The sequence below is a fragment of the Aythya ferina genome (genome assembly GCF_964211825.1).
Source record: "Aythya ferina genome assembly, chromosome: 13".
Taxonomy (NCBI): Eukaryota; Metazoa; Chordata; class Aves; order Anseriformes; family Anatidae; genus Aythya; species Aythya ferina.
The window spans coordinates 1,309,964-1,326,420 of record NC_140311.1 but is presented as its reverse complement, the minus strand read 5'-3'; the positions used below and the strand labels follow the sequence as shown (position 1 = coordinate 1,326,420).

The 16,457-nt window shown below is 61.4% G+C and overlaps 1 protein-coding gene across 1 annotated transcript in view; it reads right to left on the bottom strand.

The window, feature by feature from the left end:
* Positions 1-12,166, bottom strand: part of LOC311443785 (protein Wnt-11b-like) — a 132,207-nt gene extending 120,041 nt beyond the window's left edge. The window contains exon 1 of the mRNA XM_084534252.1: positions 12,154-12,166. The gene's annotated coding sequence lies outside the window, so the exon portion shown is untranslated. The remainder of the gene's footprint in view (positions 1-12,153) is intronic.
* Positions 12,167-16,457: the final 4,291 nt, after the last annotated feature.

Below are 16,457 nucleotides of genomic sequence, written 5' to 3'. Positions count from 1 at the left end.
ACAGCGCGGGTCGGGTCGGCTCGGTTTGTTCACGGTTCGGCTCCGTTTGGCACGGTTTGGCGCGATTTGGCACCGGTTGGCACGGCACGGTTCCGTTTGGCACGGTTTGGCACGGCTCGGTTTGGCACACTTGGGCATGGCACGGCTCGGTCCCGTTTGGCACGGCTCGGCACAGCACCCCTTGGCACGGCACGGCTCGACTCGGCACGGCACGGCACGGTGCATGGTGCATGGCACGGCTCGGCACGGCACCCTTTGGCACGGCTGGGCTCGGCATGGCACGGTGCATGGTGCATGGCACGGCTCGGCACAGCACGGTGCACGGCTCGGTCCAGCCCACCACAGCACGGTGCATGGCACACCTCGGCTCGGCATGGCACGGTGCATGGCCCGGCTCGGCCCGGCCCGGTCCAGCCCCGCCGTGTGCCCGTGCCCGGTGCCGTGGTGCTGAAGGACAGCTCCGCGCCTCCCTCCCGGCACGGCCCGGCCCCGGGAGCCCCCCGTGGGGCTGCAGCCGGGCTGGGGGGGGGGCAGCCCGCGGGGGTCGCCGCTCGCCCCCGTCCCGCACCATCACATCCAGCCTCGGCTGCCTCGGGCCGGGCTGCCGCAGGTGGGACCCCACAGCTTTGGGGAATCCCCTAAAGGTGTTTTTTTGCCCCAAAGACCCGAGGGAAGACGCCTGCAAGGGGCGAGCTGCTGCCCTCCCCGAGCCTCACACCCTCACACCCCATCCCAGCCTGTCCGGGATGGAGCACGAGCCCTGTGGCTCCTCTCCTTCCTTTCCTTCTCTCTTTTCCTTCCCCTTCCAGGACGGGTCCTGCTGGCAGGAGGGCACCCAGGGGAGCCTCGGAGGAGGGAATCGGTGCCTGGGTGTCCGGACAGCACGGCCCCGAGCCTGAGCCCCAACAGGTAGCTCCGCGCTCGCTGAGGCACCGAGGCACGATGCAGGAGCCATGTGCCCCTTGTCTGAAGCACGCTCCTGTCGTTCCTACAAAGGGCTAACACACAGCAGCACCCCAAACCCCTACGTGCCCCATGAGATGCTGAGAGCAAAGTGCCCCAGCGCCCTGGGACCAGGGCCACACAGCCCAACCCAGCGCTGCTCCTGCCTCTGTGGGTCCTGCCTCCTCATTTCTTCGCCGCCCAGCCCTGCTGGGGGATTTTCCTCCCTTTTCAGAGCCCCACGTGCTGTTGATGAGATGCTCGGTGCAGGAAGGGAGACAGCATCCCGCGGGGTTGGGTTTGGGGTTGGGTTTGGGGCTCCTGCGGAGGCCTGGCTGGCTGCGGGCAGCCCAGCACTCCAGGAGCTGTTTGTGCCAGCAGAGCCTCTCTGCTCTCCCTCCTCTCCTCAGCAGGGAGCCGCTTTGGAAGCCTTTTCCCTTTTAACCCCCACTTGTCTCCCCAAAACCCTGCTGTTCCCACCCCAGCCTGGCCGGAGGACCCTATTTTCCTCCCGACCCTGCTCCCCAAGTGCACGAGGTGCACGCACGGGGGCTGGGGGCAGCAGGAGGGCACCCGCTGCCAGCTGCTGGGGGCCGTGCTGGGAGCTGGTCCCAGCTGTGCTTGCTCAGGGCAGCGCTGCAGAGCCTGCCCCTGCCCCGCCAGCAGCGCCGAGCCCCGATACGGCTGCTCAAACACGGCCCTGTTTGACGAGGGGGCCGTTTCCAGGGCGCGCTGCTATGCCCCCGGTTTTCCCTCGCTGGGAAAACATTACCTGCTCCTCCCGGCCCCTGCTCTTTCACCGAGAAAAAAAAAAATTAAAATGCTGGTGTACACACAGCCCCTCGCGAGCAAACGGCTCCGTTTGCTCAGCCTTCCCCGGCCTTGTCTCCGCTTTTTTTTGGCTGCCCGGCGGGCAGGGCGCTTTGTTAACATTTCTCCGACACCAGGCAGAGACACGGGGGCTCAAGCAGAGGCATCGGGGGGGAAAAACCAGCAGGGGAGCCCCCGCCAGATGAGGCCGGCGTCTTGCTGTGTGCTGCGGTGCGCAACAAGGCTCGGTCAGCTCCTTGTGAAGGCTCTCCGTGATGCGTTTTGCGGGTCTCTTGGCATTTTGCTGGGAAAAACAAGCCATGAACTGTGGCAGGAGGGGGACCAGGTGCCAGAGGAGACCCCCACCCCCATCACAGAGCTCGCCAGCTCCCAGCTAGGGGGGATCCTGCTGGGCATCAGCGGGGTCTCCAAAGGGATGCCCGTGGTTTGGGAGGGCTTCCCGCAGCCAGGATGAGGTTGCTTGGTGCAGAGAGAGGCCCTGAGAGCTCCACAGCTCAGCCGCCCTTGCTCTGGTGAGCAGCAAATCCACACAACTGCCAGAAGGTGGAGAAAGGGCCACGGCCACCCTGACACCCCAAACCTCCCTGCAGAGGGAGATGGAAGGGCAGGAGAGCCGTGCCTTGGTGCTGTGCTCCCCTGGGTGCCACTCCTCAGCAGCCCCCTGCCCCAAAAAATCCCCCACAGGACCCAGTTGCCCTCGGTGGCTCACGGGGAGGCTGAGGAGCCCCTCTCCCCGGGGGGACCCCGCGCTCTTCACCCCCATCCGCAAATCCTCCTCTCCCCCCAGCCCTGTCCCCTGCCGACCCCGGTGGCCCTCGCGTGGCACCGCTTGGCCGCGTTTCTTGGCCGGTGTCAGCAGCGCCCAGCCCTGCTTCTATACGACCCCCCTGGGAAAGCCTGCAGAGCGCAGGGCTCCTGGGGCCAGGGCTCCTATTGCTTCAGCTCCCAGACAATGGGAGGTGGCGGGGGGCTCCCACGGGCTGCGTTTCCCAGCGGGTCCACGGCCGGAGCTGCCACGTCACCTCCCAGCTCAGCCGTGCCGGGCTCTCTCCGGAGCAGCCCCGTGCCCAGGGACCCGCGGTGCACGGCCTCGGGTTTTTGGTTGTGGTTTGCTTTCCGTTTTGGTTTCTCTGTGTTTTGTTTGCAGCACACCGGCCGTGCGCCCCTTCCCCGCTGCCTCTCCCTTTTGCCTGCCCCGTGGCTTTTCACTGGGCGACCTGGAGGGGCTCATCCCTCACCGGCGCTGCCAGGCGCACGAGGCCGGTCCCAACCCCTTGCTCCACAGCCTGGAGCCACCTCTGCAACTGGGAGGACTGGGGAGGGACAGAGGGACAGGGCACAGCCCCCACTGCTCCCCTGCTGCCACTAACCCTGCGAGCAGGTCCCTCCTGGGGTCCTCTCCACGTGAACCCAACCCGTGTCCATCCCACCCCAATCCTGCTGCCCTTGATCCATCGATCCCCGCTCGGAGGGATCTCCCCGTGCTCCCCCCACACCCCCCCTGTGCCTCCTCTGAGATTTTTCACCATCCCCTGCAAGAGATGAGCACGCGCACACCTCACCGGGGCCCCTCCACTTCACCTGGGGCCAGAAGTCTCAGGGGACGAGGAGCACGGCGGTGCCACGCCACGCCGGCACGACGGCCACCCCGCTGGGGACAGCCTTTGGGGCCGCTGGCGGAGCCCCCCCCGGGCCCGCTCCATGCTGCTCCCAGCTGCGAGCGGTGGCGAGGGAGGGGAGCGGGGAGCGGGCTGCGCAGCCCGCAGCAGCAGATGTTGCTAATTGAGCCTTTGAGCTGCGTGCCAAGCTGGGGCACCGAGGCGCTGCCCGCCCTTCAGAACGGCTGCCAGGTCCCTGGCTTTGAAGATCACGGGGTGGGGGGGGGGGAGAGAGGGGGCTATGGGGGGGGGCTGTGTGTGTAGAGCAGATTCAGGCTGCAGATTCAGACCTGAGCTGAGCCCCTGCGCCCATGGCTGGGGGCTGGGAGCGCTCCTCCTGCTGGGGCAGGGGGCCCGGTACCTGGTCTCAGCCACCGTGGGTCAGGGCAGCTCGACCCCACGGGGCAGAAGGGAAGGTGGCACCCCCGGGCACGGGTGGCTTCTCCAATTTTTTATTTTTATTATTTTTATTTATTTTTATTATTTTTATTTATTTTTTTTAATTTTTATTTTTATTTTTTATTCTTTTTTATTATTATTTATTTTTTTAATTTTTATTTTCTTTTTATTCTTTTTATTCTTTTTATTTTTTAATTTTTTATTTTGTATTTTTATTATATTGATTATATTTATTATTTTTATTATTTTTATTTTTCATTTTTTATTTTTTTTATTTTTTATATTTTTTAATTTTATTTTTTAATTTTATTTTTTATTCTTTTTTATATTTTTTATTTTTTTTTTATTTTTATTCTTTTTATTCTTTTTTATTTTTAAAATTTATTTTTATTTTGTAAAAAAATATTTTTTTTTCATTATTTTTATTTTTCAATTTTTTATTTTTTTAATTTTATTTTTCTTTTTTTAATTTTTTAATTTTATTCGTTTTATTCGTTTTATTTTTTATTTTTTATTATTTTTAGTTTTATTTTTTATTTATTTTTTATTTTTTTTTAATTTTTTTATTCTTTTTATTCCTTTTTAAATTTATTTTTAATTAATTACTTTATTTAATTTTATTTAAAAAAAAAATCTATTTTTTTTTTATTTGGTGGTTAAAGCTGCAATGCCCTTGCTCGGGCTGACAGGCCCTGGAGATGCCTGGGGGGGGAGAGGAGCATCCCCGGCCCCCCTCCAGGAGCATCCCCGACCCCCCCCCAGGAGCATCCCCGGCCCTCTGCTGCCCCCGCGTGGGCCACCGGCACCGCTGCGCCCCTCGGCCCAGCCCCACGCGGGGCGACCCTAAAACGGGGGGGATGCGGCTGGGGAGCTCCCGGCACGAAAATGGGAGCTGGGAACCCCCCCAGGGACATTGCACGGGGGGAGGACCCCAGGCGGGGGAGGGTCTGTCCCTAGGGCGCTGGTCTGAGCTTAAATGGAGCCAGGGCGGGTGTGGGGAGCCCAGCGGTGCCCCCCCTGTGCTCCCTTACCCATTTTTTCCTTATCACCTTCCCACATCCCACACCCGGCTGGCTTCCCATCATCTCCCTGGGGATTACTGGTTGTGCTGTGGGACTGATCCTGGGCTCACAGCCCATGGGGTTCGGCGGGTGTCAGCTGGATTAGAGGGGCACAGCCTCATTTTGTAGGATTAAATGCCTGCTCTGAGGGGCGCCGCGTCCTGCACCTCCCCAAAGTGGAGGCTGGAAAGGGGCTGGAGGCCAAAAAAGGGGTGGGGAGTCCAGAGAAAAGAAGTAGAGGTCGAATGGGTGGGAAGGCTGGACAGAAAGGAGCAGCCAAAAAGGGGTGGGAGGGCAAATAAAGGAATTAAAATTGCGGTAGGGGAAAAACAAACAAACAAACAAAAAAAGAAACCCGGAGGCTGAGAAAAAGTGGGAGCTGGAATAGGTGGGAGGTGAACAGGGTTGGGAGAACCGAGGGAAAAATAAAATAAAATAAAATAAAATAGAGGCCGAAAGAGAAATGGGCAGCCCGAACAGGACGTGAGGCTGGAAACGGGTTGGAGGCCAAGAAGGGGCTGAGGCTGAGAAATTGGGGGAGGCTGAGAGACGGAGGAGGCCTGAAGGAGAGGGGAGAGAAAGGGGTGGGGGAGGCTGGAGGCTGTGGGGAGGCCGGAAAAATTGGAGCCCAGGAGGAGAGGGAGGCCAGCAAGAAGGAGAAGGCCAAGAAAAAGGGGGGAGGAGGCTGAAATGGGGCCGGGCTCGGTGGGGCAGAGGTCCCCAATTCGCGCATCTGCCTGGCTGTGCCATGAGCCGGGCGGGCACTAGAGGACAGCCGAGCTCCATGGAAAGGTCGGGAGCAGACTCCAGCCCAGCACCCCGAGTCCCCCCCAGCACCCCCGCAGCCCCCCGCAGCCCCCTGCAGCCCCCCGCAGCCTCCCGGGGGCTGTGGGGCCGGGGGCTGCGTGCGGGACCCAGCATGAGTGGGGTGGAATTGGGGGGCGCAGGGTGCCCGTGCCGGGGCGTGGGGCTGCGAGGTGTCAGGGAGTGATTGGGATCCCAGCCCCGAGCGCTTCTCGGGGGCAAGGAAGCTCTCGGGGAGGTTCCCACTGCGCCTCTGCCCCGCAGCTGCTGCCGTTGCATGGGAAATATGGGAACGGTTTTGGGTGCTCCCCGGTTTCGGGTCACACAGGGTGGGGGCTGCCGAGCCCCGCTGCAGGGAGCTGCCGCTGCTTGGAAGTTAAGGAAGGGAGAAGGAAGGGAGGAGATGCTGGCGGTGGTGCCTGCAGCCCTCACCCGTATCACTGCCGGGCTCTGGGGGCCCCGTGGCATCCTCGGGGGCGACCCCATTCTGCGCCCCCAGCCCAGCCACGCCTGGCATCGGCTGCAGGCATCACAGCAAGGAAGAAAAAATGAGCCAGAAAACGCTAACGCCATGGCTATGAGACGTGGCCCTCTGCAGAAACACCTCCTGCTCCATCCAGTCGTGCTGGAGAAGCCGGGGGCCGGGTGTCCCCCGTGGCGAGGGGCCCCCCGGGTGCGCGTCCCCACCGCGGGGCGCAGGGCGGGGGCCGGGGCGCACGGCGCTGCTCGGGGTGAGCGGAGCAGCTGTGTTTACTTTCCATCCGCTGGAGGGAACAACAGGGGATTTTTTTTTTGTTTTGTTTTGCTTTATTCCATTTCATTTTTCTTTTTTTTTTTTTTCTTTTTTTTTTTTTTTCGAGGCTTTGCGTGTCCTTCACCAGCCAGAAACCGTCACGTAAACATCCGGCCGCTCCGCCAGGCGCAGCGAGGGGGGACGCGTCCTGCCTCCCCCTCCGGCCTCCCCCTCCGGGTCCGGGTGGCACCGGAGGGATCCCCCTGGGATGGGCAGGGTTGGCACGCTCAGATAATGCCCCCAGTGTCCCCGGCACGAGGGACGTGGGGGACAGAGGCTGAGCGCTGGTGGTGGCCGGCTCAGAGGAACGCAGCCCGGCGCTTCAGAGCGATTTCGGAGCTCGTGCTGTGCCGGGGCAGGAGGCGCGGGGAGGCCCTGAGCACCTCTGCCAAGACTTAATCAGCAGGTTTGTTCCGAGTTGTGGCCGGCCTGATTAATCCAGGCTGTCTCCGCTGGGATGCTGATTTCAGAGCCTGCCGCTGAGAGCAAATTTCTGGCTATTATGCGCAGAAAATTGCTCAGGTTCTGGCTGAATTATCTGTGTCCAGGGAAACGGAGCCATACCTGGGTGGGACCGATGCTAACGGCTGCCCTGGGTGTCCGAGGGGCTCTGGGGACTTGGGACAAAGCCGGGGCTCGGGGACACAGCAGCCTGAGGCTGAGAGGGAGACGGGACCTGCGGCTGGCCCCGAGCATCGTGCCCGCAGCGCGGAGGAGAGGAAGCAGCGCGCTTCGAAGCAAGCCTTCCCCTCCGAGCTCCTGAGACGCTCACCACCAGCATTTTGGCCAAGGGGCTGCGGCCAGGCAGAGCATCCTTGGGTTTGGGGCAGGTGGGAGCATCCCGGAGGGATCCCTGCGGGGCCGGGAGAGCAGCCCCAGCGCCCGGCCGAGGCCTGGCGGCGGCGGAGGATTTGCTTTGTTTACTCTGCAACTTTGGCTATGGCTGGAGTTTGTTAAGGGGTCAGGCTGATTGGGCTGTTTTCCTGTACTTTACAATTTCCTATGTGGTGCTTTAATAGACGTTAGGGCGCCTACAGCTACAGAGAGGCACTTTATTTTATTTTAGAAATGGAGGTAAAGAAAGAAATAAATGCACCCAGCCATCGCCTCCCCCTCCCTGGCCGCCTCGTTCACTCGCTATCTCTCCGCAGTCCCTCACCAGCTTCCTCTGGCTCGGGGGAACCTCGTTTAAACCAACCACAATATATTTTTAACGAGGACTGTTAATTAGCCCCGGCCCCAGCCTGCTGCGCGGGGCTGCCTCGCGGGCCGGGGCTGTGCGGCGCAGCAGGGCAGCGGGGCTGGGGCTCTCCTTGGTTTGGAGACACCAACGGGGGACCCGTGGCAGTGGCTGCGTGATCTTTGCTCCAAGAAAGCTCCTTGGGAGGAAGGATTTCTTTGGGATGGGGCAGAGGGATGGGGAGGCCGGCGGGGAGGACACCAGCACGATGATGGATGGAGCAGCCCCCGAGGCAGGCAGTGCTGTCCCCTTCTCCACGGCGCATCTCCTCCCGGCTCCTGGGAAGGCTGTGACATTTTCTGCTGCTTTTTCATCTCCTGAGGAGGATTTGGGGCAGGGCACGGGGCTGCCCGGTGCCCAGGGTGGCCGTGGAGCCGGAGGGGAGGTCACCCATCGCTGCAGCAGTGGCACGGCCCCACGGCACCACAGGCACCCGTGCTGGTGGCACCCTGCCCGCGGGGCACAGGGACCTGCTGCCGGGGCTTGGCCTTTGCACAAACAGCGGGGCCAGTGCATTGATAAGGTGCCAGCGGTGCCTTTCTCTGGGCCTTTCCCTGCTCTCCCAAGCCCCGAGGGCAAACATTCCTGGCATATTTGTCATGTTCGGCTCAATACAGCATCCTTCAGAAAAGAAAAAAAAAATCAAATAAAAGAAAATCCGGTTCTGCCACTGCTCCCTTTAGCGCTCTTTTACGCTCCAGCTTTTTAATTCCAGCCCTGAATAACTCTTTATGGGGAGGCCTGAAAAGCTGCAGCCGGGTCTGGGGGGGCTGAGCACAGGGATGGGGGGTTACGGGGAGGCACGAGGGGGAGCAGTGAGTGTCACCCCCACTCCTGGCACCCCCCTGCTGCAGGGACTGACAACGACAGGGCTCACGTGCACTGTCTGCTGGGATAAAGCAGGGGGAGCCTAGACCCGAGGTGTCTCTGGTACCCCCAGGGACTAGCTGTGATGCTCCCCATGCTGGGTCGGGGTGATGGCACTGGGGATGTCACCCAGACGTCACCCCGGGGCTGAATGCCCACCCACCCTTTTCCATTTTCCATCCCGTTCCTCTCTTCCCCTCTCACCCACCACCCTCCTCCTCCTCCCTTCTTCCCCCAAGGCGGTGCAAACCCCACGGGGCACGTTTCTCACTGCTGCTTTGCCAGGCCTGGGGCTCGGTGGGGCTGGGCAGTGCCACCTCCACGTCCCACAAGGAACCCCCCCACCTGCCCATCCGCACCCCGCAGCCCGGGCACGGTGCCCCGGGCCGGCCGCTCGCCCTACCCTGCCCTGCCCTGCCCTGCCTTGCCGCGGCTTGCTCGGCGCTGGGGCTGCCGAGCTCCATTTCAAAGGACACCTGGGTACGGGGGCGAGCTCCACGCCGCTTCAGAGAGCTCGCCGAGCTTGGGAAAAAGCCTCCGAGGCTCTTCCCCAGCTGCTCGCCTCCCCGCCACTCGCGCACCAGCCCGCGCCGCTGGCACGCTGCCTCCCCGCCGCGGACACGCACAAGCCTGGGCAGCACGGAGCAGGCTGGGGGAGCTGCCACAGGCACCCCGGCTTCAGGGCTCCCCCTCTGGGATGTGGGATGGGACGAGCATCCCCCCAGCCCCGGGATGAGCATCCTTTGGCCCCAGCCAGGTGAGGGGTCTTGGCTGCGCCCCGCTCCCCGCCTGCAGCTGGATGCTCGGCGCTGCCGGGGGCCCGGCGGTGCTCGCTGCCTCCTCCTCGCCCTCCCCGAGGAAAGCGATGTTTTTGGAGGAGAATGAAAGGAAAGCAGGGAGCGCTCGCTGCGCTAATTCTGTCAGGGAGCCAAGAAATATGAAGCGCCCCTTTGTTTTGCGAGCAATTATCCTCCCCGAGTTGGCTTTTTGTATCTCGGTGTGTAAAACCAGCCCTTAACATCCTCCCTTATCTGCGGGCAGCGCAGATCTCTGCCTGCTCCCCGTGCTGCCCTGCGCTCCCGACCTCTCTGCCTCCAGCTCAGGCTGGTCCTGAGCCCTGGCGTTTGCTAAGAGCAGTTTCTGACCCAGTTTTGGGTACTTTCACCAAGCCCCTGGCAGCTCCCGGGGTGCAAGGGCCGCTGTCCCCCAGCATGGGCAGGGCCGGCTGCGCCCATGGGCACCGCAGGAAAAGGATCCAGGAGTGTTTGCAGTGAGAGGCAGGGTTTTATTGGGCCCTGATAAGGAAGCAGGGGGAATTGATCCGTGTGTGTGGTGGCCTTGGTAGGAGCAGGAAGAAGCTGCTCTGTGGCTCCTGGGCTGATGACTTGTCCTGCTTCTTTGAACGAGGAAAGCAAAGGCTGACAGAGTTCCTTGGTCCCCTCTCTGGAGACCCGAGGACAGAGCGAAGCTGCAGCCCCCAGCCCTCACCCCTCAGCCCTCACCATTCAGCCGTGTCCTGGCCATGCCCCGGCTCTGGGGGCATGATCGAGACCCCTCGTGGTCCTGCCCTGCACAACCCCCAGGCTCCCTGCATCGCATCTGCAGCGAGAAGATGCTGTGATGGGAAGCGTGCAGCAAAAAAAACCCATTCTGAAAGTCCACAGGCCTAAAACTTTACACAGATGCCCGAGGAGACTTGAAAAGTGCACGGAAAAGTGGCTCCCGGGGGGCTGCTGCTCCTGGAAGGGGCTGGGCTGGAGACACCGAGAGGCTGGGGCAGCATCACACGTGCTGAGCTCTTTTTGCTCTTTGTCAGGTTTCTGCTCCCAACGCAGATGGACCTGGGGTAGAGGTTCTGTGTTCCTACAGCCTGACCCCACGCTGCCCTTTGGGGTAAAACATGCCGCTGGAAATAGCTGGCAGCCTAAAACTTCGCCGGGTTTCCTGGCTGAAGGACCCAAGCCATGTTCCTGCCTTCAGCCCCTTCCTGTCCATCCCAGCCAGGATTAGGGCCTCGAGACCCCCACGTGCACAGAGACCGAGCCCAAGCGGGCGGCCCCGAGCACCCCCGTGCAGGGCGCAGCTGCGGGGGCTCAGCGGGGGAAGCCGCGGCCCCATAAACAAGCTGCGGTCCGGAGAGCATCCTCCTAAAAGCGTCCCCCTCCCCGTTCCTCCCCGCAGCTGCAGCTGCCTCCGGTCTGCAGCGGGTCCGGGCGGGCCGATAAACACGGCCGGCGGTCCGAAAACAGCCTGAGCCTAAACAGGACGGGGACGGCCGCATCCGTCCCCAGCGCCACCGGGACGGGCTGCCCCGGGCCCTCACGCCGTGGTGGAGAAAGGCCGGAGGGGCTGGTGGCGAAAAAATGAGAAATCTGTGACCTAAATTTGATTTTGTGTCTGTCTGAAGGTGCTTTGTTCACGCTCGGGGCTTTTTGTCCCCAAGACAGCAGCCGGGTGGCTCGGTGCTGATGGACGAGCCCTTCGCCCGGAGGAAGCAGTGAAAGAAATTTCCAGAGCTGGGGGCTGGGAGGAGCAGGAGCCGCTGCCCAAGGCATTAAGAGTCTCATGCAAAGCCCAGACACAAATCATCCTGCTCGTTTCAGGACGAGGACACGAGCAGAGCCGTGGAGGGGGGACACAAAGCGGCACGGCGGCACCGAGGGTGCCATGGGCAGGGCTGCACCCGCACACCCCACATCGGCACGGGGAGGCTCCGTCCTTATCACTGCACCCTGAGCCGAACGGGCTGGCAGCTCGGCCAGGAAGGGATTTCCTGGCGAGGGGAGCGGGGGCTGAGCCAGGCTTTGGGGTCTGGCCCTTCCTCGGGATCGTCTTCGCTCTGATGGCCAACCCCAGCACGTGTGCCTCGGTGTAAGCCAAGCAGCCCGTGCCAGGTCTTGCTACCTACTTAATACCTGGGGCCCGCGGCGGTGACGGCTCCCTCCTGGGTCGTGAAGGTTTTTAGCACTCTGCTAGAGCCATTTTAGTGCTCAGAGGGGCCGGGTCCTGGCTGGCCTCAGCAGGCAGCGCTGGGGCCAGTGATGTTATTCCAAGGATGTCTTCCCCTATACAGAGCCCGCGGGACCTACAGAATATCCTGATCTATTTCTCTCTCTCTCTCTCTCTCTCTTTTTTTTTTTTTTTTTTTTAACTTTCTCTGATGTAAGCGGAAATAAATCTGCTGCTCTGGAAGCTGGGGAAGCTGCAGGTCTCTCCGCTGCCTTGGCGTGGGGCTGGGAGCTCGAACAAAGGGCAGATCTGTCCCTCCTCACCCCCCCCCCCGGGGCCGGGGCTGCAGAAAGCATCCGTGCTGAGAGCCGGGCTGGGGCTGTGCCCCTACCCTTTGGTCTGCGCGAGGGGCTCCATCTGGAAGCACTAAGGACGGGGGGGGGGGGAAACAGAGTTCCCAATATTGTGCTTGGCCGCGCTCTTGTTGTAGCGACTGCTGTTAATGCAAATCCCGTGTTGATTTTCTCCAGCTCGCTCAGCTCGGTCGCGAGGCGAGAGCAGGATTTCTCTCCAGCTGGAGCCAGGAGGCAGAGGGGGGGGTCCGGTCACGCAGGGCACGGGGCATCGCAGCCCCCAGACTCACCCACACGCTGCCCTGGGTGGTGTGGGATGAGACCACCGGGGCCGCCTCGTGCCCCCCAGGCGCCCACCCCTGGGTTTGCCGGGCTCAGGAAGGCATATTTGGGGTATATGGGGTGGGATTGCACACAAGGCTGCTCATCCTGAGCACCCGCAGCATTTTGGGGCAGAATCTGCTTTTCCAGAATCTGCTGCTGGGTGGGAAGCACCTGGGTGCGCCTGGGCAGGGAGCGCGCGGCATCCCCAGGTCACTTCTCAGCCGGGGCTGAGCTCTGGAGAGCTTCAGCTGGGAGGGAGAAAAATGTCTCTGACGCGGGGAACGAGCACCAACACCTCTCCGTAACCTCGGCCCGGAGCTGCCGGGTGCGGGCGAGGGTTTTCCTGCCCTCAAAGGGCCCCGCGCCCTGCGCAGCTGCCCTGCAGCCTCCCCTCCCCGCACCGAGGCTAGGGGCAGGGTCAGCAGGTGACAATTTGAGCAAAAACTGATCCCATTCCAGGTTCTTGAAGTCATTTTGCCTTTGTAATGTGCTAATTCCTGGGCCCGGAGAATAATTGGTTCCAGACCCCGGAGCATTGCTGCAGGAGGGTGATGGCTCTTGGCAGCCCTTCCCACCTCCAGCGGGAACCTGCAGCTGCTCCGGGGCCACGGCGCGATTCGTGCTGCGGGAGGACGGCACGGGGATGGCCCCAGCTCCCCGAGCTGCCACCGAGCCCGATCCTGCCCACGGCAGGGCCAAGGAAGGGTCCGGGCAGTGCACGGTGCTCTGCCCTCGGTGGCTGTGGGATGCAGCCCAGGGCAGCACCTGCCGATGCTGCTCATCCTCCCTGGCCGCTGGCCGTGCCCCCCGCCGTGGGGGACATCTGCTCATGCTTTTCTCTTTGCCTGCAGCTCCCCGGGCCGGAGGTGTTGCTTCAATCTTTCCCAGGGTTCAGGGAGGTCAAAGACTTTTTTCCGACGGTTCCCATCGGGCTGCACCTTCCCCAGATTGCATCAACGCGCCTGGCCCCGCGGTTAGCTCATCCCTTGGCCGGGATGTTCCCGTCCTGTTTGCATTTATTCACCCATCTGCCACGGATCCTGGGGGGGGCTGCTTCGGGTCTGCCCTCCTGGGGACCCCCGGTTGGAGCACCTGCGGTGTGGGTGTCCCCTGGATGAGCATCAGGGCTGGGGGGTCCCAGCAGCAACTTGAGCCCCAGCTCTGCCCTCCCGTGCAGCCCTGACCCAAACGTGACCCAAAAGAGCAATAAATACAGAAAGAAGCTGAGGCCCCCCCCGGGATGGGCAGTTTGTGGCTGGATGTCACCATGGCACTCGCTGCCCTGCGCTTCGGCTGCCTGCAGGCCCTGTGCTGGCCGGCACCCGCTGGGCATCCCCAGGCAGGACAGGGTGCAAGCAGCCCGTGCCGTGTCCCCCCCGGGGGGCCAGGGGGCCAGGAGGGGGCCAGGGGAGCTGCGGGGTTGGGGGCAGCCACCCCCACAGCGCCCCGAGCCCCAGGGGAGCCGCTGAGGATCCAGGAGCTTTTCTGGTGAAGACAGCGCTGGGGCAGAGTCAGCTTACGTTTATTTTTTCCTCTAATAAAAAACTAATAAAGGAGAAAATGAAAAAATAATTTTCTGGAATTTGGCTCTGTCTGCCCGGTTTCCTTTGTCCGATCGGCAGGGGTGCGTACGTGCTCGCGTGTGAGCCGCGGGTCACCGCGGTGTGGGCGCCTTCCCCTTCTCTTCCCCTGTCCCCTTCCCTTTTCCCCCTCCCCTTCTCTTTCCCTGTCTCCTTTTTTCCCCTTCCCCCTTTTTTTTCCTGGCTGCAGGGTCCACGTGGGGGGAGGCTGCACCGAGCAGAGGGGCTGGGGGCTTCTGGACGCCATCCCATCCACACCTTGTCCCATCCACAGCCTTTCGCTCAGGATTTGATTTCCCCGAGACCCCAATTTCCCGTTTTCAGACCCAAACACTCCGAGCCTGGGGGCGGCCACGCTGCTGGACGGCCACCACCAGGCTGGAGGAGCCGGGGGGAGCACAGGGCCAAGCCCCCCTGGTGCCGAGCCCCGGGCACGGCTGGGGACACGGCTCCCTGGTGCGTCCCCTCCTTGTTGTTGTTTTGGGCTTTGTGTCTCCCGGAGAGAGCCGCCCGGCGTAAATCTCCGCCAACGGCCCATCCTGCGTTATTTATGCTCGCAGTGGGACCCTTCGCGCTCTTTTATCCTGCCTCTCTAATACGAACCAGAGATTTTTTTGGCTTAAAAAAGTCTGCCGTGCTCCCGCTCCTTCCCCCGCCCAGCCCCGCTCCTTGGAAGTTCAGATAAGGGGAAGATTTATTCGGGCGAGGAGGGAGGCGGCGAGCAGGGGGTTAAGAGAGAGCCGCTTTTGGGGCTTCTTTGAAGATAAATTTAACTTCTTCTTATCTGCGCTTCGTGCACTCAGGAAAATGTTAACACCGGGGAGGGCGGCTGGGAAAGGTTGGGGGCTGTTTTTAAGCTTCAGCCTGTTCCATTTTGGGTTCAGCCCAGCAGCATCCATCCCTCCAGGGTCAGATCCACGAGGCTCTCACCCGGCAGCGGGCGCAGGGCACTGCCGGACTCAGGGGATGTTTAATTCCCCATCTCGGCTCTCGGGGGTGGCCCCGTGGGGCACTAATCGAACATCCCCCCCCCCTGCATTCACTGACAGCACCAGGAGTGCAGCCCCAGCCCCGCAGCTGGGGCTAATGAGCGCCGGGCTCATTAGTGACCCACGCGCTCGCGGCACAGGGCAGCCGCGCTGCCCCGAGCTTGGCGCCGGCGGTTATTAGTGTGCTGCCAGCGAGGGGTGGGGGGGACCCCAGCAGTGTGAGGGGGGCTTCACGGTGTGTTTTGCTGGGGTTTTGCACTTGCCTTCCCGTGCAAATTGATCCCGAAGCTGCGAGGCTGCCTCTGCCCACGGGGTCTCTGCCCTCACCAGGGGGCTTGTGCCACATAGAAGTGCCCCAGTGCCTCTGTGAGGTGACATCCCACTGTGATGCCCCAGGGCCAGCCAGCAGCACTGGTGGGCAGAGGATGCAAACACTTTTTTGTGTCTTTTATTTCTCCCCACACTTTCTTCCACTGGAAATTTCAGGTTGAATAGTGGAAGGTTTTATAGATGGAGGGATGTTCTCCAGCAAGGAGAGGAGAAGGAGAAGAGGGCTAGGTGTGTGCAGGGAAATTTCCCCTTGCTGCTTGGCCTCTAGGACAAGACAGACGGAGGAGTGTGGCCGTGGGGAGCAGGGGCTGCAGAAAGCCCGGGGCAGGCAGGCACAGGGGGCTGCTCGCGGGGCGCATCCTTCCCACAGCCCCGCAGCCCGGGGAGCCGCGGGACTGCGCGGAGCCGGGCCGGCTGCGTGTCACTGCAAAGGCCACTTCCCCCCGCTCGGCGGGACGGTGGCGTGGTGACCCGTGACCTCGGTGTCAGCAGGTATTAACGAGCTCCTCATGCCTGGTGGGGAGCGAGAAGCCAGCCCTCGAGGAGCTGGCTGGCACTGGGGAGGCGAGGAGCGTCCCCGCACCGCGGCACCCCAGTGCCCTGCGGCCCCCTGCCCATCCCCAGCCCCTCCGGGTGTGGACTGGCTGCTATCTCTGGTCTCCATCACTAATTTATGTGCTGGGGCAGCCAGGGCTGCTTTCATTCACGGGAGGAGGGAGGGCAGGTCCCTGCAGCCCGGCCGTATATCTGCCGGGGGTTATCTAGGAATTCAGCCCCGCTATCGCCTCTCCGGCCGGGGTCCCTCTCCTCGCTCCGATGCACTCCAGGCTTGCTGCCTCCCTCCCCGGGTCTCTGGGTGCTCACCTCGTGCTGGGGATGGAAAGGGCCCCGGGGCTTACAAGGGCCCTGGGGGTTTGGCTCCTTGTTTTTCTGTCCTGTCTTCACTGCCCCTTTGGTGCCAGGGCTGCCGAACAGCGCTCTGAGCGAACGGCTAAACCCAGCCATAAGTGCTTGAAATCTAAACAGCAAGGACAAATGGGGAAAAACAAACCTGACGCAGAAAGGGATGAATTAAATGACTTTCCTAAGACCGTAGCAGCAGGTCTAGGAGTCAAATCAGTATCTTCTCCACAGAGCAATGATGTTTTCCATGTGCTTTGTGCCCTCCCCGCGCAGTGCACTGTACGGAAAGCACATAGGAAACCATTTCCTCTGCTTTTTACTCCCCCTCAAAGGTAAATGCCGCATAGAGCAGAGGCGATTCATCAGGCTGAGGACCTGTATTTATGTTTCAATCAACTGGAAATGAGTAAGTACCTGGGTAACAGGAGCGGGTA